The sequence below is a fragment of the Microcebus murinus genome, chromosome 1, assembly GCF_040939455.1.
Source record: "Microcebus murinus isolate Inina chromosome 1, M.murinus_Inina_mat1.0, whole genome shotgun sequence".
In the NCBI taxonomy this organism is placed as follows: Eukaryota; Metazoa; Chordata; class Mammalia; order Primates; family Cheirogaleidae; genus Microcebus; species Microcebus murinus.
The window spans coordinates 41,313,229-41,325,141 of NC_134104.1; the positions used below are offsets into that span (position 1 = coordinate 41,313,229).

Consider the following 11,913-nt stretch of genomic DNA (forward strand, 5'->3'; position numbering starts at 1 on the left):
TGTTTCTTGGAATTGATTTCTAGTTTTATTGCACTGTGGTCTGAGAAGATACATAGTATGATTTTGATTTTTTTTTTAATTTAAAGAGACTTGTGTTGTGGTCTAAGATATGATTGATCTTAGAAAATATCCCATGTGCTGATGAGAAGAATGTAAATTCAATAGTTTCGGGGTAGAATGCTTTGCAAATGTGTGTTAGGTCCCTTTGCTCTGGAGTCTCATTTAAGTCTAGTGTTTGTTCATTGATTTTCTGCTTTGATGATCTGTCCTGTTCTGTTAGTGATGTGTTGAAGTCTCCAGCAATTAAGATGCTACTGTTTATTCCTTGCTTAGATCTAGTAGAACTGGCTTTATGAATCTGAGATCTCCTGCATTAGGTACAGATATTTAGGATTGTTCTTGTTCAATTTCTCCCTCTACCATTATATAATAACCATCTTTATCTTTGTTTTACCATTGTTTAAAGCCCTTTTTATCTGATATGAGAATGACTACATTTGCTAGCTTTTGGTTTCTATTTTTGTGTAATATTTCTTTCATACCATTAATCTTGAGTCTGTGTGAGTCCTTGTGGTTTAAATGTGTTCCTTGGGTTGTGTTTTGTCATCCATTCAGCCAGTCTATATCTTTTAAGTGGGGTGTTCAGACCTTTCATATGGAGTGTTTTATTGTTTTATGGGATGCTGTTATGTTCATCATGTTGGATAATAACATATTGTTTTGTTTGCCCTCTTGTACTATTAATTGCCTTATGAAAGCTATGATCATTAATTTTTTTTACACTCTGTTTTTCCATGTTTAATGAACTTTTGAGCATTTCCTGTAGGGCAAGTATAGTAGTGACAAATTCTCTTAGTATTTCCTTTTTGGAAAAGTCTTTATTTTTCCTTTATTTATAAAACTCAGTTTTGTAGTATATAAAATTCTTGGCTGGCCAGTTGTTCTGTTTAAGAAGACTAAAAATGGGACCCCAATCCCTTCTGGCTTGAAAGATCTGCGCTGAAAAGTCTGCTGTTAGCCTAATGGGTTTTCCTTTGTAGGTTAGTTGTTGCTTTCATCTTGCAGCTTGTAGAATTTTTTCCTTCATTTTGACTTTGTCCAGGTTTATGACTTGTGTCTTGGAGATGTCCTATTTGCTATGAATCTTCCTAGAATTCTATGACCATCTTGTATTTGGATATCTGAATCTCTGACAATACCAGGGAAGTTCTCCTCAATAATCCCTTCAAATTGGTTTTTCATTCTTTTTTGCTTTCTATTCCTCTCCCTCTGGGATCACTGGCAGTGGTGTGGTTCATCAGGCCACATCAGCTGGGTTACCCATGGCTGGCCAGGCTGTGGAGGTGTGTGGCTATAGCTGCAAACCTATCTGGTTTGCCTCTAGCTCATTAGTGTTTAAACAGAGTAGAGTTTAAACAACAAAAGGTTAAATAAATGAATTAATATACAAAGCAGAGCTTTGTATATTATATACAAAGAAGATCCCATAATTTCTGCAAACATAGGGAAGTGTTTGAAAATATAATAGAAGTGGATTTCTCTTCATTCATTTACGTCCTAGTTTCTGCCCCCCTCCATTCATACTAGGTAAAGTGCAAGCCATTGTCATGGCACTCTGTCTAATGTCCTTAAGTCACCATGGGGTTGAAGTTAAAAACCCTTTGCAACTTGTGACGTGAGCTTCATAACCTTGCTGATGATTTTCCATTATCACCTACTATTACAACTCTTTGCCTTGCTCCTAATATGCAACTTACACTCCAACCACACTGTGCTTAGTTTGTCATGCTCTTTCCTCCCTCTGTAGCTCTGAACATTCTTTCAATGCTTGCAATGCAAACTTGCAATGACTCTTCCAAATATTCCACCTGTTAGATTCCTATTTATCCTTTAAGACAGAGCACAAATTAATGTCATTCTGAGTTTATTGTCCTAAATTTTTATAGAGAAAATTAATCACTCCTTCTGATATTATTCCTTCACTTTTCACTGGCACCTGATTCATTCTGTGCTCTCCCTGGATGATAGGAGCTGGAACTGTGGTAAATACATTTAGCAAACTCTTGTTACCAGGTTTCTGGATGTGATTTAGGTCTTTCCAATGAGATGAACTCAGAAAAGTCTTGGAAAATGAAGGAGAGGCAGAGAATTGCTTCTTTTTGCAGCCGTGATGGCTCACAAATGAATTTTAGCTGACTTAAATTTGCAGATTTCATCTTCCACCCTGTGGCCACTTTGAGGCTGTGGGATGGCTATAAGGTCAGCAATAGACTCTGGTTGTTACAGCAAGTGTTACAACGAGTGGTCCCGAAGACACACCAAGCAGCACACGAAGAGTCAGAGAATCAAAGTTTATTCACCGGCAGACTCAGAGGGGTCTCACCACCGAATTCTGAGCCCTGTTTACCTGATTTTTCCCACTTTTATTGAGTTGGGGTAATCCAAGGGGTGAGGTATCAGGTTGCTAATTCCCACCAGGTAATAGGTTAGTATTATGTTGATGAGTCAGGTAATAAGGTAGTTGATGCACCAGGTAATAGGTTCAGTGTTATGCTGATGCACCAGGTAATATGTTAGTTGCTGGGCCAAGTAATAGGTTAGTGTTATCTTGATGTGTGTCTTCCATGAGAGGTGGGGGTCTCAGGTGCCTGATGAGCCAAGTAATAGATGGGGGTTTTCCTTATCATAGTCACTTCATGACTTGTGAGGGGCAAATGTACTGGCTTGGCCTTAGTATGTACAAGCCACCCCCCGGGTTCTACTTTCTCAGCCCTTCTAATAATAATGTAAGCACCTCATGCCCTGAATTAGTGTCCTTTCTACTTTAAATAAGTTTATTGAGTTTATTCCCTACAGTATACCCTGAATGATGCACTTAGTTAGCCACCTTTGTAAACTTATGGATCAAAAATTATTAAATACATGGAAAGGATGAATATTTCTAGTAAGTAGAATATATATATATATATATATATATATATATATATATATATATATATTTACCTTCTTCAAAGTAAGAAGTAATTTGTAATGTCATTTCAGGGTAACAAATAATAATTCTAAGTTCAACAGTATATTATTATAATGTTAGATCAAAGTGTTATGCAGTTTAAGAAAAATTGATGTCTTCTTTTGGATAAGACAAAAAAATTGTAACTTACCATCAAATATCTGGATTAGTTTCAAGGATTGTAAAATTAATCTGCAACAGTAGATATAATAATGTTAATCCATTAAGTAAAGTTATTTACTTAACCCATTTTGATGGAAGTTGCATGCCAAAAGTATAAATTTGCAATCATTACAAATATAATATAACTAGATAATATTATTACATTAAGAGGTTATTAGTTTCATTAAAAATAGCAATTTAAAATTCAAAATAATTTATTGCTGTAATAGTTTATGTGCCAGATTTTCCCTGTGTGTTTAAGATGAAATTTGAATAATCAAAATAAAAATTTGCACACAACTCCTAAAGGATAGGGTAAATAGCACTCAAACTGTACTCAATCTTGAAATAAAATAAATATGATTCATGATGATAAGGGAATATCTTTGGAAATAACTAGGTTTGAGAGTTCATATGAAATTCATACCTTTTTTTTTTAAAGACAGTAGTTCTAGCTAGCAGTAGCTTATCAAATATCTATAAAACTTGTTGCCCTACAGCTTGGTTTATTGAGGCTTTTTACCTAGGTTTGAATAAGTATTATAAGATTCTTGTATCTATTCCAACCTAACATGTTGCAGAACTGAGTTATTCAGAAAAAAACAGGAAGTCATTCCTCTGTGCTAGAGTATTTCTTATTTTTCAAAATCATATTGCAGCACAGTAATGTAATTATCATGCTGAGACTGTCAATAATAAACCTCACTACTCAAGTGGTTTCTTAGAACAGCTGCTCTGACACAATCCTAAATCCCATTCCTCTGAAGGATAACAAACAATGACTATGACTATAGAAACATTTGAAATCTTAATGAGACGCCTTATGAAGACATTTAGTGGCACTAGTGGTGTACCAACAGACTGCCCAATTCCTTATACCATGTACTGTCTTTGAATCTTATGGAAACAAAAAAGACATCATGTATACTCTATATGTAACACTAAAGCCCATCTAAAATTTAAGCATATAGATGTTTTTTTAATGCAGAATATTTTCCTATGAAATATATTTGCTATTAACAAAATCAGTTCTTGTATCTAAAAATTCAATTCTGGAAATAAGCAGAGCAAGATGGCCAAATCAAACTCCTCAGCAATCATCCTCCCAACAGAAATACCAAATCGAATAAAAATCGATTTAAGAAAGCACCTTCATAAGGAACAAAAATCAGGTAAGTGATCACAGTACCTGATTTTAACATCATAGCAAAGGAAAGAGGCATTGAAGAAGGTAGGAAAGATAGTTTTGCATTAGGTATACCACCCATCCGGTACCCTACAGTAGGAATAGGGGAAAAAAGCATGTATGTGCTTGGGGGAAGGAAAGTGAAACTATAGTGGGACTTTGCATTGGAACTCAAAACTCATTGTTCTGTCCTGTCACAGCGGAACACAACACAAAGCAGTATTCTGCTTGTGCCCACAGAGAGAGCATTTAGACCCTCCTTGCCTCCTTGGCCAGAGGGGAAGCCTGTGCCCCACTGGTAGGAACCCGAGTTCTGTCTAGCTCCACCACAGGCTGATTAAAGTGGCCTTGAGTCCAGAATAAATTTAAAAGACAGCCAGGTGACAAAGATTGCAAAACATGGGCAAGTCTATGTGCTGCACTAGGAAAATACAGAAATTAAACAATATATTTCTGAGTGACCAGTGAGTAAATAAAGAAATTAATAAGAAAATTTTAAAAATTCCTTAAGACAAAAGAAAATGGAAACAACGTACTAAAACCTATGGGATATAGTAAAACAAGTAAGAAGAGCAAGATTTACAGCAATAATTGCCTACATCAAAAAAGAAAAAAAAATCTCAAATAAACAACTGCACAATGTTTCTTCAACAACTAGAAAAGCAAGAGCATACCAAACCCCAAATTACTACAAGGAAATAAATCCTAAAAATCAGAACAGAAATAAATGAAATCGAAACAAAAATGCCCACAAAAATCAGTGAAATGAAAAGTTGGTTTTTTGAAAGGACACACAAAATTGACAAACCTTTAGCCACATTAAGAAAAAAAGAGAGATGACCCAAATAAATAAAATCAGAGGCAAAAAAAGAGATATTACAACTGACACTGCAGAAACCCAAAGCATCATAAGAGACTATGATGAGCAATTGTATGCCAATAAATTGGAAAACCTAGAAGAAAAAGATAAATTCCTAGGCACATTCAAACTACCAAGATTGAACCATAAAGAAATCTGAAACGTAAATAGACTATTTTGTAAATCATATGCCTGACATTTTACATTGTACTTTTATTTGAATGTTGTAATTGCTTCCTGATCCAGTTTTTATAAGAAGGAGCAAGGTCATGATATAGTATAACAGGGAAATTCTTAATGAAACAATAATATTTATTTGCAAAGAGTCTTTTAACATATATTTTTGCCAAACAAAAATGATCCCTGCTTATAGGATAATTACAGTGCAACATAGTTCTCTTCTACCAGCCTGCCTCATTGATGAACCTACTTTCTACAAATTGTTTGTCTATGAGATGGTTCATACCTGCTACCTTCCTGAATCTTTCTGTAAAACTGGGTTAGGAGAGGAAACTTTGGCTTTGGCTACCATTCATGACATACAACATCTGTTCCAAACAAGCATTGAGTGGCTTTAAATCTCAAGCTGCAGCAGTAAATATGAAGAACTGGCCTCTCTCACAGTTGTATGAACATTTCCTACATAGGTATCTCCTGATGACATCTTTCCAAACCATTATCTAAATTTGCCTCCTTTTAATGGACTTTCCTCATATAATGTGGTTCCAGAGTACATAAATTTTCTGTTACTGTTGCATATGCATATTATATTTCTTATTCTTTGGAGCGATTACTGAAAAGATGGTGGGAAAGCCACGTAAAATCTGAACATTTTAAAAATAATATTCTATTATAGTTTCAATCATAAATTCCATGTTTTTCTACATTTATATTTATTTATTTATTTATTTATTTATTTATTTATTGTTCTCATTAAACTTTGTTTTAATGGGTCTCAAAATTCTGTGACAGATTTTTGGTCAAGTTGTTTCCATTAAAAAGTACTGATTTTAAAAACTAATAACTTAAAACTGCCACACAAAAAGAAACAAAAGTGGTCCACAAAACATTCTCCTTTCCTTCTGAAGGTTTTACGATGCATTGTTATTAACAACCAGTCTTTTACTATTAAACTTAAATGGCCAATTGAAACAAACAGTTCTGAGACCGTTCTTCCACCACTGATTAAGAGTGGGGTGGCAGGTATTAGGGATAATATTCATTTAGCCTTCTGAGCTTTCTGGGCAGATTTGGTGACCTTGCCAGCTCCAGCAGCCTTCTTGTCCACTGCTTTGATGACACCCACAGCAACTGTCTGTCTCATATTACGAACAGCAAAACGACCCAGAGGAGGATAGTCTGAGAAGCTCTCGACACACATGGGCTTGCCAGGGACCATATCGACGATGGCAGCATCACCAGACTTCAAGAATTTAGGACCATCCTCCAACTTCTTTCCAGAGCGGCGATCAATCTTTTCCTTCAGCTCAGCAAACTTGCAGGCAATGTGAGCAGTGTGACAATCCAGTACAGGAGCATAGCCAGCGCTAATTTGGCCTGGATGGTTCAGGATAATCACCTGAGCAGTGAAGCCTGCTGCTTCCATTGGTGGGTCATTTTTGCTGTCACCAGCAACGTTGCCACGACGAACATCTTTGACAGACACGTTCTTGACGTTGAAACCCACATTGTCCCCTGGAAGAGCCTCACTCAAAGCTTCATGGTGCATTTCAGCGGACTTTACTTCAGTTGTAACATTGACTAGAGCAAAGGTGACCACCATGCCAGGTTTGAGAACACCAGTCTCCACTCGGCCCACAGGGACAGTGCCAATACCACCAATTTTGTAGACATCCTGGAGAGGCAGATGCAAGGGCTTATCAGTTGGACGAGTTGGTGGCAGGATGCAATCCAGAACTTCAAGCAGTGTGGTTCCACTGGCATTGCCATCTTTACGGGTGACTTTCCATCCCTTGAACCAAGGCATGTTAGCACTTGGCTCCAACATGTTGTCACCATTCCAGCCAGAAATTGGCACAAATGCTACTGTGTCAGGGTTGTAGCCAATTTTCTTAATGTAAGTGCTGACTTCTTTAACAATTTCCTCGTATCTCTTCTGGCTGTAGGGTGGCTCAGTGGAATCCATTTTGTTAACACCAACAATTAGTTGTTTCACACCTAGTGTGTAAGCCAGAAGGGCATGCTCACGGGTCTGCCCATTCTTTGAGATACCAGCTTCAAATTCACCAATACCAGCAGCAACAATCAGGACAGCACAGTCAGCCTGAGATGTGCCTGTAATCATGTTTTTTATAAAGTCTCTGTGTCCTGGGGCATCAATAATAGTCACATAATATTTGCTGGTCTCAAATTTCCACAGGGAGATATCAATGGTGATACCACGCTCACGCTCAGCTTTCAGTTTATCCAAGACCCAGGCATACTTGAAGGAGCCCTTTCCCATTTCAGCGGCCTCCTTCTCAAATTTTTCGATGGTTCTTTTGTCGATCCCACCACATTTGTAGATCAGATGGCCAGTAGTGGTGGACTTGCCCGAATCTACGTGTCTGATGACGACGATGTTGATGTGGGTCTTTTCCTTCCCCATTTTGGCTTTTATGGGTGGTTTTCATGGCACCTGTGTTCTGGCGGCAAACCCGTTGCGAAAAAGCTTTATTTTCTTTTTTAAACAGTTTTTCATTTTTAGTTATTGTGGATGCATAACAGTACATATTTATAGGATACATATGATGTTTAGACACAGTCATATAATGTGTATTAATCAAATCAGCATAATTGGAGTATCCATTTGTAAGGAAAATTTATTCGTATAGGAAATAGGTTTCTTTGGCCAAACTAAAATAATTGCCAGCATGTCTTCAGACGGTCTTCCAGGGAGGCATGAGTTAGCACAGTTGTGTAACCAAGGTGTTATCCCCAATGTGAACTCAGGTGATCAAGCTTTCTCATGGCGTGTTGCCATTACTGTTCTGAGCCATACAGAAGTGCTCACCATATTCCCGGCCATGCTCTCGCCAATGCTGCCCTCCCTCCCCCCAACAATGGAGAACATGTCTCTTCTGCCCACTGCTGCCTGTCTCTTTTTTCAACTCCTGGAAGCCTGCACTCGCTAGCCACAGAGCCCACTCCTTGCACCATTACCACAAGTATTTATCATATTCTTGTGTTAAGAACATTCCAATTCCACTCTTCTCATGATTTTAAAGTATACTGTAACTTACTGTTGATTATAGTCATTTTGTTGTGCTATTGAATATTGTCGTTCTATCTATCTAATTGTATTTTTGCACCCACTAACCACCCCCAATTACTGCCCTCACCCGGCCCCCCCTACACTTCCCAGCCTCTGGTAATCATCATTTTATTCTCTGTCTCCATGAGATCAATTGTTTTAATATTTAGCTCCCACATATGAGTAAAGACATATGAGATTTGTCTTTCTGTGCTTGGCTTATTTCACCTAACATAATGTTCTGCACTTCCATCTACTATGTTGCAAATGACAGGATTTCATTCTTTCTTATGTTGAATAATATTCCATTATGTATATGTTTACATTTTCTTTATTTATTCATTTGTTTCTGGGCAGTTAGGTTGATTTCAAATCTTGGCTATTGTGAATTGTGCTGCAATAAACAGTGAGTACAGATATCTTTTTAATTTACTGATTTCCTTTCTTTTGGATATATAGTTGGCAGTGAGAATGCTGGGTTATACAGAGGTTCATTTTTAATTTTATGAGGAACCTCCATACTGTTCTCCATAGTGGTTGCACTAGCTTACTCCCAAATGTGGGAGTATTCCCGTTTCTCTACATCCTCATGAATACTCGTTATTGCCTTTTTGATAAAAGCCATTTTAACTGGGTGAGATGACATCTCATTATAGTTTTGATCTGGCTTTCTCTGATGGATAAAAATGTTAAGCATATTTTTTATATAGCTGTTGGCTATTTGTCTGTCTTCTTTGGAGAAATGTCTATTCAGATCTTTAGCCCATTTTTACTTGGATGATATGTTTTGTTTTTTTTTTTGCTATTGAGTTATTGGAACTCCTTATATATTCTAGTTATTAATCTCTTGTCAGATGGGTATTTTGCAAATTTTCCCCCCTTCTGTGGTTGTCTCCTCCCTTTGTTGATGGTCTTCTTTGCTGTGCAGAGCTTTTTAGCTTGATGTGATACAATTTGTTGAATTTTGCTTTGCTTTCCTGCATGTTGGGGTATTACTCAAGAAAACCTTGCCCAGACTAATGTCCTGAACCATTTCCCCAGGTTTTTCTTTTAGTAGTTTCCTATTCAGGTCATAGATTTAAGTCTTTAATTCATTTTGATTTGATTTTTGTGTATGCTGATAGATACGGGTCTAGTTTCATTCTTCTGCACAGACTGTCTTTTCTCTGCTGCATGTTCTTGGCAACTTTATTGAAGATAAGTGCACTACAGATGTGTGGGTTTATTTTTGGGTTTTCTCTATCCCATTGCTCAATGTGTCTGTTTCTATGCCAGTACCATGCTGAAACTTTTAAGAAATGTCTATTTAGGCCCCTCTATATACCATAACATTGATCTTAATTTTTTGCCAATGTCAACATCTTAAAACTTTGATAAATGAGTGGCAAGTTCTTCAGTAGTGTCTTCCAAGTTGCTAAGACTTTCCTCATTTGTATGATATCTAATTTGTACTGTCTATTGTGTTTCTATTTCAAGAACAATGTGTGCATTTAGTCTCAATTTCCAACATTTTCAATTTTTTTTGTCATAGTCATACTTTCTTATATCATTCTCTTATTTTATTTATTTATTTTTTTATTTTTTTTTATTTTGGCATATTATGGGGGTACAGATTTTAAGGTTTCAATAAATGCCCATTTCCCCCCCTCCCCCCAAAAGTCTGAGTCTCCATCATGACCATCCCCCAGATGGTGCACATCTCACTCATTATGTATGTATATACCCGCCCCCTCCCCCCTCCCCCCTCCCCAATACCCTATTACTGTAGTACCTATGTGTCCACTTAGGTGCTACTCAGTTAATACCAGTTTGCTGGAGAATATATCTGGTGCTTGTTTTTCCATTCTTGGGATACTTCACTTAGTAGTATGGGTTCCAGCTCTAACCAGGAAAATATAAGATGTGCTATATCACCATTGTTTCTTAGAGCTGAATAGTACTCCATGGTATACATATACCACATTTTATTAATCCATTCTTGGATTGATGGGCACTTGGGCTGTTTCCACAGCCTTGCAATTATGAATTGTGCTGCTATAAACATTCGAGTGCAGGTGTCTTTTTTGTAGAGTGTCACTGGATCATTTGGGTAGATGCCCAGCAATGGGATTGCTGGATCAAATGGTAGATTCACTTGTATCGCTTTAAGGTATCTCCATATTGCTTTCCACAGAGGTTGAACTAGTTTGCAGTCCCACCAGCAGTGTAGGAGTGTTCCTCTCTCTCCACAACCACGCCAGCATTTATTGTTTGGAGATTTTTTGATAAAGGCCATTCTCACTGGGGTTAAGTGATATCTCATTGTGGTTTTGATTTGCATTTCCCTGATGATTAGAGATGTTGAGCATTTCTTCATATGTTTGTTGGCCATTCTTCTGTCTTCTTTAGAAAAATTTCTGTTCAAGTCCTTTGCCCACTTTTTAATGGGGTTATTTGATTTTTTCTTCCTAATTTTCGTGAGTTCTAAGTATATTCTAGTTATCAGTCCCTTATCGGATGCATAGGATGCAAAAATTTTCTCCTATTCTGTAGGTTGTCTGTTTACTTTCATGACTATTTCTTTGGCTGTGCAGAAGCTTTGTAGTTTGATCATGTCCCATTTATTTATTTTTGTTGCTGCTGTGATTGCCTTTGGGGACTTCTTCATAAACTCTTTGCCCAGGCCGATGTCTAGGAGAGTGTTTCCAACTTTTTCCTCTAGAGTTCTAATAGTTTCATATCTTAGGTTTAAGTCTGTTATCCAGCGTGAGTTGGTTTTTGTGAGTGGTGAAAGATGTGGGTCCTGTTTTAGCCTTCTACAGATGGCTAGCCAGTTTTCCCAGCACCATTTATTGAAGAGAGATTCTTTTCCCCAGCGTATATTTTTGTCTGCTTTGTCAAAGATGAGATGGCTATATGAGGATGGTTTTATATCAGGATTCTCACATCTGTTCCACTGGTCAATATTCCTGTTTTTGTGCCAATCCCATATTGTTTTAATTACTACAGCTTTGTAGTATAGTTTGATATCTGACATATTAATGCCTCCCATTTTGTTTTTGTTGCCTAGAATTGCTCTTGATATTCGGGGTCTTCTTTGGTTCCATACGAAGCATAAAATTATTTTTTCTATATCTGTGAAGAATGCTGATGGGATTTTAATAGGTATTGCATTGAATCTGTAGATCAGTTTGGGTAGTATAGACATTTTGATGATATTGAGTCTGCCAATCCACGAGCATGGTATGGGTTTCCATCTGTTTACATCCTCTGCTATTTCCTTCCTCAGTGTTTCATAGTTCTCCCTGTAGAGGTCTTTTACCTCTTTGGTTAAATATATTCCCAGGTACTTTAATTTCTTTGTTGCTATTGTGAAGGGAATTGAGTCTTTGATTTGGTTCTCAATTAGATTGTTGTTGGCGTATATGAATGCCTCTGATTTCTGTTTTCATTTAACTATTTGG

At 37.1% G+C, this 11,913-nt stretch overlaps 1 pseudogene; it reads right to left on the minus strand.

Annotated features, from left to right (window-relative positions):
- Positions 1 to 6,154: 6,154 nt before the first annotated feature.
- On the minus strand, positions 6,155 to 7,855 carry LOC105872739 (elongation factor 1-alpha 1 pseudogene; annotated as a pseudogene).
- Between the last annotated feature and the right edge of the window lie 4,058 nt (positions 7,856 to 11,913).